At 37.6% G+C, this 13,968-nt stretch overlaps 1 protein-coding gene and 1 pseudogene across 3 annotated transcripts in view; both read right to left on the bottom strand.

Moving 5' to 3' along the window:
* Positions 1 to 13,968, bottom strand: part of Mbd5 (methyl-CpG binding domain protein 5) — a 505,686-nt gene that overhangs the window by 412,274 nt on the left and 79,444 nt on the right. The window lies entirely within an intron of this gene.
* The window catches only part of LOC103727353, a 2,010-nt pseudogene continuing 398 nt past the window's right edge, over positions 12,357 to 13,968 (bottom strand).

Raw genomic sequence — 13,968 nt, forward strand, 5'->3', positions numbered from 1 at the left:
TCCCAGGTCGCAGTTCATCAGGGAGCCCAAGGTAGGAACTCAGGGCAGGAACCTGGAGGCAGGAGCTGGAGCACAGGCCATGGAGGAACGCTGCTTACAGGCTTGCTCCCTCAACCCAGGTGTGTCAAGTTGACACTAAAGCTATCCAGCACAACAGTATTACAATGTAAGCCCACTTGAATAGATGTGTACACACACACACACACACACACACACACACACACACTTTCAGAAACACCATTATAGATAGGATATATTACAGTCTGTGTTGTAGAATTTGTGTAATCATATATACATTATTTTATTGTTTAGAATTAGTAACATAGCCATCTCCATCTTGAAGAAAAGGGGGGATAAATGATTTCCTATACAGATAGAAAATGCCTGATCCCCAACCTCAAAATCAGATATGCTTAGAAATCAGAAGCATTTTGAGCAACATGTAATGTGTATGATGCTCAAAATGTTTCAGATTATGGATGCTCAGGTGGAGAAGAGCAAACGCCCCCCAAACCTGAAACCTTAAAACACTTCCAGTCCCAAGTATTGGATACTCAACCTGTAGAAACTCAAATTTTAGATACTCATAAAATAGTGTGCTGTTAAATAGGCACTACTTTGTGATTGGTAATGTCTAACATATTATAAATGACAGACACTAACTTAGTCTCATTTCCAGAATTTTAACCATGAATTTTCAGCTTTCTTCAAGATTATCTAGTTTTCTGATCATATTTAAATTAGCCATGTTCCTTATTGGTATCTTTAGAAATTAAAATATTTCTGTAGAGAGAACTTAAATTTGTTTACCAAACTACATTGAAAATTTACAAATTAAATTCTCTTATTAACAATTATTTTTCAAAAAATATTGAGACTAAACATTTATTTTTATAAAGTAAAATAAAAATGTGAATCAATTAATAGCAAGCCATTCAAATAAGTCAATAATCATATATAGCCGTAAAAACTAATAGTGCACTGGCTAGAATGGGTGTCAGTTCTCTCTCAAAGGCTTCTGGATGGGGGAGAAAACAAATTTAGTCATCATTTTAGAACAATAGCAGGTTGTCTCCCTTAGCTACAGGGTGGGCACTACAGTATTGCAGATCAAGATTTGAAGTCTTACATCTGAGCAGCACTTTCTGTTTAGAAACAAACTCATCAATGAGAAATAATTGTCAGAATAACATTTTATATGGACTTAAGCCTAATGTCTGGGAAGTGTAATCCCTTGAACTCTTAAAGAAATATACTGATCACTTTAATCTTTGGTTGTACTTTACTTTTGGGTGTTTAAGACCATACACTTGGCCCAAATAACCCAATTTATTTTTACTCTTAAGGTCATTTGAGGATCTGTTCCTCAGGGGTCACATGGGCTTGGAAGGAACCCCTGGCTCCTTTTTTTCACCAGTTCTGCCTATGTGAAGATAAGCCAAAGGTCCTACTTGACCATGGTTGGCTTCACTTGGAAGAATGGAGGAAATGTTACCTCTGAGTTGACCCTCCTCTTTGTATACTGGACACTGGTTCAAGTCCATCTGGTGAGGTCACCAAGGCCTCCCTGAACAAAAGGACAGGTGACTCACCAGTTACAGGACATTTTGAGAGATGCTCCATAGTGCCCTGGAACTTAGTCGACCTTGGAGGGCAAGGAGCAAAAAAAATGTCTTTTAAGTCCCTCTGACCACATTAGTATAGGCCTCAAAGAATGGCTGTTAAACATCCAAGGAGGTTAGTTCCACCAGTCTGGTATTTTTAACTACCATGTGCTATGTAGATAAAGCTTGGGTAAAAACCAAACATCTCAGATAAACCTTGGCTAGACATATATTTTGTTCCTTAAACTAGTTGACTAAGCTGTGACCTTAGAAATTTTAAGATTATGTATATATTATTTTTGACTCATCCTTTCATATATCAGATCAAACTTACACAGACCTTCATCACTTACTTAGGCTTTCTCATCTTTTCTATTTTGGAAAATATCTCCATTCCCATATCCTTTTATACTCTTTTACATTCTCTTTTTTAAATAATTATGAGACATAATAACATTAATAAATAAGTTTTCCATCTGTTGTGAGAATTCTTTTCCTGGGATTACTAAGGAATGCTTATCCCCTTTTAAGGTTATAGTGTCAAAACAATGTTTAATCAAAGTTTTCCTGGAAAACCAATGAATTTACTGAGTTTACTCACAGAGATGACTGAGAAGTTGCTGAAGTGTATGAGTGACCTGAGGGTATGCACACTGGAAAGCCTGAGTCCATCACTCTGGAGTCCAACCTTGGCAGACAAAAAAAAAAAAAAAAAAAAGGGGGGGAACCCAAAAAAGGGATATTTTTGGAAGCTCTTGTCAAGAAATTCCAATGGACTCTGATATGAACATTTGCAATTTGTCCCATTCTGACTTTTTTCTGGTTCCCAGTCTAGAACTTGTAATGCTAACTACTCTTGCCTTTACTTCACATCTCCTACTCACCACTCAATGACTTTCTTTTTCTCCCTACAGATAAGAGTTATGCAATTTGGGAGTCTTTTAGAAACACCCACTGAAGGTATACGCCAATTGCCTCACCTTGCTAAGCCAGAGTGTTCTGCATCCCAATTCCCTATCCACAACTTGGGTAACCCCTTTAGAGGATGGTGTGATAGAATAAAGAGATAGTAATTGGATAGGCAGTTAGGGTAAAAAGACCCCAAAGAAAGTAGCCAGTTTCTTGGCTAAAAGTCAAAATGTCCTTGGGCCTCTTAGCAACATACTATGTTCCAAAGGCCAAAAATGTCAAAAGTATTTGGGAGCTTTTATCTAATCCCTAAAAGATTTTAGGGTTACCTTTTCAAAGGGGGGAATGTTAGAGTAGCAAAAAGCCCTATTAAAAATAATAGAAAGAAGGAGTTTAAGAAAAAAGTGATGGGGAGATATGTGAGGAGTTGGAGGGCAGGGAATGGGCATGGATTTGATTAAAACACCTTATATGCATGTATGAAATTCTCAATTTTTTTAAACTAAAAAAGTAACAGTACAAAATTAAGGAACATATAAAGGTGTTCACATTATATTGTTAATGAATAACCAGGCAACAAAATGACATATAATTATTACATGACTTCATTTAAAAATAAGGTCAATTATTTTGGGAATAAGTGTAAGCACTTCTAGGAAGGTTAGAAACTACTGATTTATGAAAATGGCAGTGGTAGATTCTCTTCTAGGAGGTATGACCTCTCTGGCATCAGGTTCTTAGCTAAATTTAAAGTACTCAGTACTCAGCATGATTTACAACCTCTTGAGCAGGCCTTAAATTCAATTAGAAAGTTGTTGGTTACCCCCAAGATATCATTGCTACCATTGACCCATTTGGGCTATTTTGCTGGAATACTCATTGTCATGGTTTGCAGGCTTTATAGGTGTATACACTATTGAGTGCTTTCCTTCCGTGGCAGCTTGCATAGCACCTTCCAATACTATGAGAGCTAGTCTTCACAGAGGAAGCTTCCAAGTCAGCTCCAACTTGATTACTCCAAGTTCTGTGTCCAAGTGTGTGGTGTCTTCAGCAATAGGGCCCTACCTTCAAGTTCTGGGAGGCAATTAAGGGCAATGGCAATAGCCTCTATGGTCTTGAGAGCTTCTTGGATTCCCTCTAACCAAAAACTAAAAGGAAGGTATCCCTTGCCTGGTACAGGGATTTTGTTAACGCCTCTTGAGCAAACATTGCGAGTCCATGCCACACTTTAACTCTGTGTGTGTGTGTGTGTTGTAAATTTATAATATTCTCAAATATTCTCATTGTTATTTATCTCTTCTTCCCCCTCCATCTGTATCAACCTTCTCCTTCCTCCCCAAGTTAAGTCTTCCCTGATTTTTCCCCATCTTCCTTCAGAGTAGTTGTGTCTTACTAGCCCCATCTCTGAAATTTGCTATGTAGAACAGACAGCCTCAATCTCAGATATCTACCTGCCTCCACCTTGCCTGGCACTCAAAAAAAAAAAAAAAAAAAAAAGCTTACTGAGTTCCCACTTATTGTTCACCTTAATGCCTGAGCAGATGGTGTCCAATTTAGAAAATCCTTTCCTGTGCCTCTATCTTGGAGGGTACTACCTATGTTTTCTTCTAGCAGTTTCTGAATCTCAGGTTTTATATTGAGGTATTTGATCCATTTGGAGTTGACTTTTGTGCAGGGTTAAAGGGTCCAATTTCATTCTTCTGCAGGTAGAGATCCAGTTTTGCTAGCAGCAGTTGTTGAAGATGCTCTCTTTCCTCCACTGTGTGTTCTTGGCACCTTTGTCAAATTATGATGTGGCTAAAATTGCATGTACTGATGCTTGGGTCTTTATTCTGTTCCATTAATCTAAGGATCCATTTTTGTGCCAGTACCATGTGGGTTTTATTACTATACCTCTGCAATATAATCTGAGATCTCGTATGATGATAACCCCAGTGTTGTTCTTTTTGCCCAGATTGCTTTGGCTATCCAGGGTCTTTTTGATTCCATATGAATTGTAGGATGATTCTGTCAATCCATGTGAAGAATATCATGGGTATTTTGATTGGCATTAAATTAAATCTATAAATTGCTTTTGGTAAGATGGTTATTTTCACAATATTGGTTCTACCAATCCATGAACATGGGAGGTCTTTCCATCTTCTAGTTTCTTCCTACATCTATTTGTTCAGCAATTTGAAATTTTCATTGTAGAGATCTTTAATGTCTTTGGTTAGGTTTATTCCTAAATATTTTTTTAGAATTAATTGTGAATGGGAGGGTTTCCTTGAATGCTTTTTCTGATTGCTTGTCATTGGTATATAGAAAAGCTACTGATTTTTCAAAGCTGATTTTGAAACCTGCCACTTTACTGAAAGCATTAATCATTTCTAACAGTTTTCTAGTGGAATTTTTTGGGATCTCTTATGTATAATAGCACGTCAACTGCAAATAGAGATAATTTGACCTCTTCTTTTCCAATTAGTACTCCTTTAATTTCCTTCTCTTGTCTTATTGCTCTTGCAAGATTTCAAGCACTATATTGAAAGGGAGTGGAGGTAGTAGATAGCCCTGTCTGGTTCCTGATTTTAATGAGACTGCTTCCAGTTTTTCTCCAATTAGAATGTTAGTTATGGGTTTGTTGTATATAGATTTAATTATGTTGAGATATATTTCCTCCAAAGCAACTCCTTCTATAACTTTCAACTTGAAGGCATGAATGATTGGTGAGAGTGGTTCAGGAGACTACCAAAATAACACAGGCTACTGCCAAATCTCTTGGTTATCTCCTACAACTAGTAGATAAGACCCTACTGCTGAAAATAGGATATGTTTCAGATATAGAACTTAGAGCAATGGAGCAGGAATTGACCTGGAGGCCTTCTACCCAAAGTTCAGCAATCATAATGCTACATGACAAAATGTCAACTATCCAGGGAAAAAAAAAAAAAACAACTGATGGTCCAACCCAGCCCTAAACCCTAATAACCACAGTGACTGGCATGGCAGACTACCTCTATTGGTGTAGTAGCAGCACTGTTATCTGGGGGGCAATCAACAGCTATCTAATTGGACTTAAAGGCTCTCAATGGGAGTGAACTCATGAGTGGTACTGTAAATTCAGCCAAATATACATGGTAGGAGAGGACATAGATCCTAGAGAAAACCCTATCTCTTTCATATCCCTAGACAAATGAAATTTCTTACCATATGCTAAATATGGATCCTTATATTTACAGAGAAACATATCATACACCACTCATCAAGAAAGTTCCTTTTAGCAACAGATGGAGGCTACTGCAGAATTCCACAACTGCTCAGACACAAAGAATATAAATCAGAGAGATGCCAAGTACTAGGTAACATATCTACAGTTGAACCTCTACACCTAAAGTTCATGGAACCTAATGGAACAAGGGGTAGAGAGAAAACTAATGCATCCCTCAACTCCCACCAGTAAAGCTTTCTTATACAAGAGTGTGACGCACACAGAAGACCACAACTGGCCAAATTTTAAAGAATAAGACTGCAGAGTGTCTATCCTTGGATGGGACTCCTATATTGAAACTCACCCACCCACACAGCTCAAGGACCATTGAGGAAGAGGGGGCAGAAAAATTGTTAAGGGCCAGGGCTGGATCATGAACTCTCGGAAGCAGAAAATTGCAGGCCACTGGAAGCCTGCACATCTGAACTTGTGGAAATGGTGGCATAGAGCAGAGGACCCAGGCCAACTCAATTAAACAAGGGCCTAAAGAAAAGGAGAGAAATGGGTGGCAGGCTGGCCCTAGACTGAGAACTATTTGAGACTGATTGATGCTGGATGAGGGAGAGTATGGCTTACATACGATCACTGGATGGGCTGACTAGACTCTGGTGGACATCTGGATACAAATGCTTAACTGGATGGGACTTAATGCATATGGCAGAACACAGAGGTTCAGTGGGAGGTTGGGGGGCATGGATGGGGTGGGGGCCTAAATTTAATTAAGAACTGTTGTATAAAATTACAAAAGCAAGACGCTGTGTCTACACCACGGTCAGGCCATGCAACCACTGTAGCTATGACCCTACAAGGGATAGAAGTGGTGGTATCACCAGGTTCACAGGACTTGGAAAACTCTTACTGTACACTTACTTTTAATAAAAAGAGCATTTGGGACCAAAAAAAAATTACAAAGCTCAATAAAATTTTTTTGAAAAAGCAAGTAAAAAATTGATTAAAAAAATAGGGACCCAATTAATTATCTGTGGATAGTATGATTACATAATTACATGTGAGTTTTATTTTTCCTTTGGGGGAGGTTGGGCCAGATTCTCACTATGTAGCCTATGCTGTCCTAAAACTTTAGCTCTCCACTGTCAACCTCTCTCAGGGTTGGGATCACATAACTAGACCACACCCACTTTCTTTGGTATTTGGTAATAGAAAAACAGCTTTACTTTGTAACAACTAAGTTTAAAAAACAGAGGAGAGGGTCTGGAGAGATGGCCCAGTAGTTAAGAGCACTAGCTGTTCTTGCAGAGGACCAATATCTACAGGGCAGCTAATAACCATCAGTAACTCCAGTTCTGGGGGATCTGAAGCCTTTTTCTGGTCTCCACAGGCATTGCACAACATGGGTGCACTTACTTACATACATGCAGGCAACACACTCATACACATAAAATAAAAATAAATAAAATATTTAAGAAAACAGGAGAATCAAACTTATGAGTTGTATTATGTTGACCACATGGTATGGGATGTATAATTCTCTTCACATTGCAATAGATAATGGGTAGCAGGGTCAAATGACGGGCACATCACCTATAAACCTAGTGTCATTTTGATAGCAAAATAAGGTATACTCCAGTCACTACCGTTCTTCTGGAAATGGAAGAACAAACGGTTTCTATGTACACATCAGCCAACAAAACTGGGAATATCATCAACTGTTTATTATGTATCAGTGTGGCCCAGGCTGACCTCAAGATCTTCCTGCCTCAGCCTCCTAAGTGCTAGGTTTTAGGTGTGCCACCATGCTTAGTCTGTTAAAAATTAAAGAGTTCAGAAGCTGTTGATAGTACATGCCCCAAAATAGCAAGAATACAAGTTTGAGAATAGAAGCTAAAAAAAAAAATAAAGTTTCCACAAGGTAAAATGCCAGCAGATAAAACACAATGTATTTGGTGTACTATATCATCAAAAGGAAGCATCGACCACTAAGACACTGACTGAGAAGGTGAGAAAAGCAGCTGTAGGCCATATTATCTCTATCTCAACCCCAAATATATGTCAAGTTTGTATGATAAGAGAAACAAACTTTTAGCTGTACTTTGGGAGAAACCACATAAGAATAGGAATGAGGCCACTTTTCTGCATGTAACAAAGTAATCCTGGTGTCTGCTACCTGGATTAATGGAATTACAGAGTACCATATATAACTCTATCTTCATACATTAGCAGAAGCTTGAGTTTGAGAGCTGGTGGCAGAACATAGGCCTCCTAGGATTTCTGAATCTAGACTATAAGCTTTTTTCTTTTCACAAATTCATCACTATGACATACAGAGCAAAGAAGACTCTCAAGCCAGAAGCTGAATACAGTGAGAATCAGATTTAAATACAATTAGATGTAAGTGGATGACAAAGCACATAATGACTCAACAACAAACACTGGAAACTATAATTTTTTTAAGAGAAGAAATTCCACTCAAAACTATTTTTAAGTACTAGAAACCATGAATTGCAAAGGAGTTCATGTGATAATTTTTTTCAGGCTTATTTGGCAATATGTTAAAAATACATAAAGACATCCATTTTGCGAGAAGTAGAAAGCATTTAGTACAAAGTTTTGTTGGAACATTTTTGAAAAAAACATTTTAAGGAAAGCTAGTGAATGGTATAGTATTTTATAGTTAAGAACATTGTAGTATGACATAGCAGAATGACTAGAAATTGTGTCAAACGTGCAAGATTTGTATTCTATGCGTACTATGATTAGAACTTACACCAGAAATTTCTTTGAAAATTTCAAAGAACTTAGAAAAGTAAAATGTATTTTTGTGTTTCTGTTATATAATGTCATAACCTTGTAAATAAAACTATCTCACTAGCAGTTACTTCTTTAAGGTAATAGTTTTATTAACTGAAACATGTTTCTTGTGTTTGTGTGTTTATATTCATGAAGTCAGAGTGATGCTGAGCCAATAAAAATTTTAATTCAGGAGAGAGAGAGAGAGAGAGAGAGAGAGAGAGAGAGAGAGAGAGAGAGAGATCTTCATTTTAGGGATATTTCATTTCTAATATGCAATCTCCGAATCCCAGGATACTTTGAGAACATGTGGACTGCCTGTTCCCAAAATATTTTTTATAAATAATTTGCACATCAACTGCTGGTTACTGCCTGAAAAAAATTACAATTGTTTCAAGTAAAGCTGCTTTACAATTTCCATTGCTTTCTGCATTAATTAGCTGCCATTCTTCAGTGAAGCAGTTTCCCTACTCACCTTTCTACGTCTAGATACTGGTGTTAATGTGTGACTGTTTTTAGTACATTGTCTTATACTCCATTATTAATATCAATTTTGATAGTCCAAAAATAATTATTTCAAAACAGAAGTCAACATTATCAAATAGAGAAATCCTATTGAAATCATTCTTTTTTTTTTTTCCCCAAATGCAGGGATAAAACAAGGATAGGAATTATTTTTTATTTTTAAGGCTAGCAATATGATTTACAATGATCTTTAATATTTTTTCACATTCAAAATAACATTCAAAACACATAACAGGGCCAGGTATGGTGGCACAAGCCTTTAATCCCAGCACTCAGGAGGCAGAGGTAGGTGGACTTGTGAGATCCAGGCCAGCCGGATTTACATAGAGAGTTACAGGTCAGCTGTGGCTATAGGGAAATTCTGTCTCAAATAAAAAAAAAAAAAGAAAGGAAAAAACAAAAAACCAAAAAATAAAACCCCTCCAGCACATAACTAAGATTAAAGAAGTATTTTTTATGATGAAATGATAGCTATGAAATCTAAAACAATTCATATACCATAAAAGTAAATGACTTTAATAAATTTTAGACATAAGGTAATACTCTAAAATAATATCAATAAGTAATAACTAGCTAGAAACACAAAAGAGGAAGAGAATCCACTTCATAAACAAGTAGAACTGTTCAGAATGTAATTTATTGAGAGGTGCATCAAAGCTCTCTAAAGACAACTAATTGGGAGAGTAAACCATTATTGAAATAATGCAGACGTCATATTCTTGAATATATGCCCATAATGTAAAGTGAGTTTTTCAGTTAATATAGCATTATATAAAAAGTGGGTTCATCTTCATTCCTTTCTCTTAAGACTTTCAAATGACAGACAATATATTTTTAAAAAATACTGCAATGCTGCACAGAGGATTAAAAACAAAGAAAGTAGACAAAAGAAGATCAAATAATTTTAGAAGTTGAACTTACTAAGATAACCTAAGAAGAGTGAGGGTGGGAGAGGCAAGTTGCTAGGGAGTAGAGAGAAAGTGGGGAACATGGGGAGGGTGGGGGTGAGGGAGGGAAGGAGAGAAAGAAGGAAGGAGAGGAGGAGGAGTTGGTAGACCTGGAGGAGGTAAGGCAGGAAAGAGAGACAAGGAGGAAGAGGGAGACAGTAAAAAAAAAGTGGGGGGACATGAGCTATAAGCAGCAGAGCAAGCCCAGTGTGCAACCTCAAAGCTCAGGAACCACACTTCTTGAAATAAGAGTGTATGGAATAGCTATAAATGGAAGGATTTGACAGTAAGTGTGGGGGTCTGAACCTTTAGTTTCAGAGGATTTCTGGAACCAGTTAACTGGCTCTGTAGACACCTCAAGTTCCATTGTCTATGTTCAACCTTCTAGAGCGGACTGGGCCACTGATGACAGGGAAGGGCTGACTGAAGGGTGAGGTACTAGGTGTACACAGGTCAATATAGATTTAGGATACCACAACTCTTTCCTGATAAGAAACTGTTAGAAAACAACAACAAATCATCAGAAGAGATAAAATACCACACATTTAGAAAATGAAGGTCAAATGACAAGGCTAAAGAAAAATCTCTCAGAAGTGGAACAAAATAACAGAGAAATGGAACAATAGGAAAAACAATATGACAATTACAGGACTAATGTAACAGGTTCAACACTCAAATTAGAAAAAAGCCAAAAAGATGCTGGAATAACATCACAAACAACAAAAATAGAAGACAAAAAGTACAAAGTAAAACACGAATAATTTAAAAGGCAATGTTTACTTAATAATGGGGCCAAAATATGAAAAAGAACAGTTAGGTATATCATTAAGATAGCATACTCATTAAAGAAAAGGAAAAGATGCCAAGAATTTCTAGAGACTGACAGAAGAACTTTTATGCACAATGAGAATTTTCTTAATAATAGTGGAAACTGAAAGACAGGTGTCTTAAAAATTCTGAAGATGTGGGAGCCAAAAAATGTGATTAATGCACATTTTCTATTTCTGTTAGCAATTCACAAAATAATTTCAGAAACACTAGTAGAAAAAATCAGGTGTATCATAAGACATAAGACATTCAGATATATCTTCACTGAATCTGAGCTCAGTGAAGCTGTAAACCCAGTGAAACTGACACTCAGTTTCACCACCACCATTAATAAAAGGGTAATAATGCCTAACTTAAAGAATTGCTCTAAGAATTAAATATGATGACTTAAAAAAACAACACAGTAGGACTTGGTGATACTTGATGAATTAATTGTAGCTGTTAGGATTAGCTTGAGAATTAGCTTTTTAAAATACTTTATTTATTATTCTTATTTTATGTGTATGTGTATTGCCTGCATGTATGTAAGTTCACGCATCATGCAATGACCACGGAGGCCAGAGAGGGCACTGGATCCCCTGTAGCTGCAGTTATGGATGGTTGTTAGCTGTACTGTGGGTGCTTGGATTTGAACCCAGGTCCTCTGCAAGAGCAGCCAGATATTATATACATGCAGGCAACACTCTCAAACACATAAAATAAAATAAAAATAAGTCAATCAGAGAACCACAACGGAGACCATGACAAATGTAATCCCGAGAGGTGAAAAAGCATGGAACATAAAATGAAGACACGGTGCATATGCCTCAATTTGAATGCCAGCAGGATAGATGAAGTAGACAACAGCAGCAACATTTTCTAAGGAAAAATATCTGAATTCAAACATTGAAGAATCTCAAGTCTCTAAGCAGATTAAATGAAACAACTCATAATGAAATTATAGAAAAATCAAAGTAAAACATAAGCTCTCAAAAGGATATATTATTATTCACTACCAGTGGGATTGCAAACAGGTGCAACCACTATGGAGAAAACTCAAGCTAAAAATAGATAATACCATATGACCCAGCAGTACCACCCCTTGGCATATAACCAAAGGACTCAATATCCTATTACAGATATACTTGCTCAGCTATGTTCATTTCTTCTCTATTCAAACTAGATAGGAAATGGAAGCAGGGCAGATGTTTGGCATAGTATGTAGAGTGCTGTGGCTCAGGTCCTGCTGGAAGCTCAAGAAACCTAGATGGTCCACACAAGGTACTCTGGCCATGATGAACAAAGAGAACTTAACGCTCATCACAAAGGTGTTAGAAGGACCAAGATGGGAACAGGCTTGTCCTTCCCTACACTGAAGGGCAGAAGTATCATACTGGTGGGCCGGGTGATAGGGCCACTGACCTCATGCAGGCTAACCACTGAAATGTCTGTGCTTAGGAAAAGTTGCACTGCCATTCCCAGGTCAACTTGGCCCACCACTTTTCCCAGATGTGGCTAAGGTACCAGAGGATGTGTGCTGTAACCCTGATGGGTTGGAATTCTTGTACTTCAAATCCTGTCTACACTGGAGAAGATGGCCAGTGTGAACACCTCAAACAGCAGCTTGGAGTCACAAAAGAAGAGCAAGATGCTATTCCTGGTGGCTTTTAGGTGAAGCATGTGGGTCTGCAGCAGCAGGTAACAGGAAGCAATCATGGCAGATTGGAGGGTCAAGGCCACACTAATGCCAAGAGGCATCTTTTGCTGGGACAAGTTTCCTTTTGTACCAAAAAACAGTCATATTACTTCAGTGCCAAGACAAAGGAGGCAAGTATCACCACATTTGGGACTAGGCTGGCTGTTGGGTAGGGTAGTTATTATTTTTTATGTATATGAGAGTATTGCCTGCTTGTGTCCCAGTGCACCGCATTGTGCAGTACTCACAAAGGTCAGAAGAGGGTGTCAGATTCCCTGGAACTGGCGTTATTGAGAACTTTTGGCCATTATGTGGGTGCTTGGAACCGAACCTGAGTCTTCTGCAAGAGCAAACAGTATTCTTAACCCACTGAGTCATCTCTCCAGGCCCCTAATCTTCAGGTTTCAATGTATAACTTGGAGTAACTAAAGATGGCAGGAAAGAAGAAAGGAACCACTGTGAGAGGAGGAAGGAGCTCTAGAGAGGGGGACAGGAGGACATAGATGTTGTGAAGAGGGAAAGGGGAAGAAAGGGAGGTAGGTTTAACTGGGGTGGGGAGGGTAATAAAGAGGGTAGAGGAGGGAGAATAGAAGAGGTATAACACTAAGAATGTTTGGAAAAGCCATAGGGAAACATTATTTTATTTTTTTATATTTAGATTTATTTATTCAATGTATTTTTATTGAATTTTTGTGCATTTCATACATCTAAATAATATTTAAATCCTCTCCCCCATGTTTTCCCCCTATGGCTTGTCCAAAGGATTTCATGCATTTTGTCATATATGTAAAGGCTACTGAGTCAAATTTGTGTATCCTCAGTGTGACTTCATCCACCAGAGCCTAACCAGCTTATCTAGCATCACTTCCTTAAAGAAGACCAACTCTCCCTCATTTAGCAGTGACCAGCTGCCAATAGTTCTTCAGCTACATTTGGGGCCTCCTGTCCACTTCCCCAGCTCTATGCTGATTTTTATCAATAGATGAATTGTACAAATTCCTATTAAAAATAGTTTCCTTAAACTAACTCTAGATAAAATAGAAAAATTTGTCTGAATAACTACTGAAGAAACTGAGGGACTGGAGAGATGGCTCAGTGGTTAAGAGCACAAGCTGTTTGGGCAGAGACCCCGTGTTTGGTTCCCAGAACCCACATGGCAGCTAAAAACTGACCATAATTCCAGTTCCATGGGCACTGCATGACACGGGTGTGCTTACATACATGCAGGCAAAACACTCACACATAAATTCTTTTAAAAAATTTAGAAATTGAATCAATAGTAAAAAATTGCCACAGAAGTTAAACTCTTGGCATAGCTAAATCCAGAGTATTATTAACCTCTATGATTCTTAATTTCTTTATAAAAGGAGATATTATAATATACCATCATATTACATAATCAGTACTATTCTTTCTCCCAAGTATTTAATCTGAAGATTATATAATTATATAGAAGAGAATATGAAAGCAATCTGTCAAATTGAA

Source organism: Nannospalax galili, unplaced genomic scaffold (genome assembly GCF_000622305.1).
Source record: "Nannospalax galili isolate Female #2095 unplaced genomic scaffold, S.galili_v1.0 scaffold87, whole genome shotgun sequence".
Lineage (NCBI taxonomy): Eukaryota > Metazoa > Chordata > Mammalia > Rodentia > Spalacidae > Nannospalax > Nannospalax galili.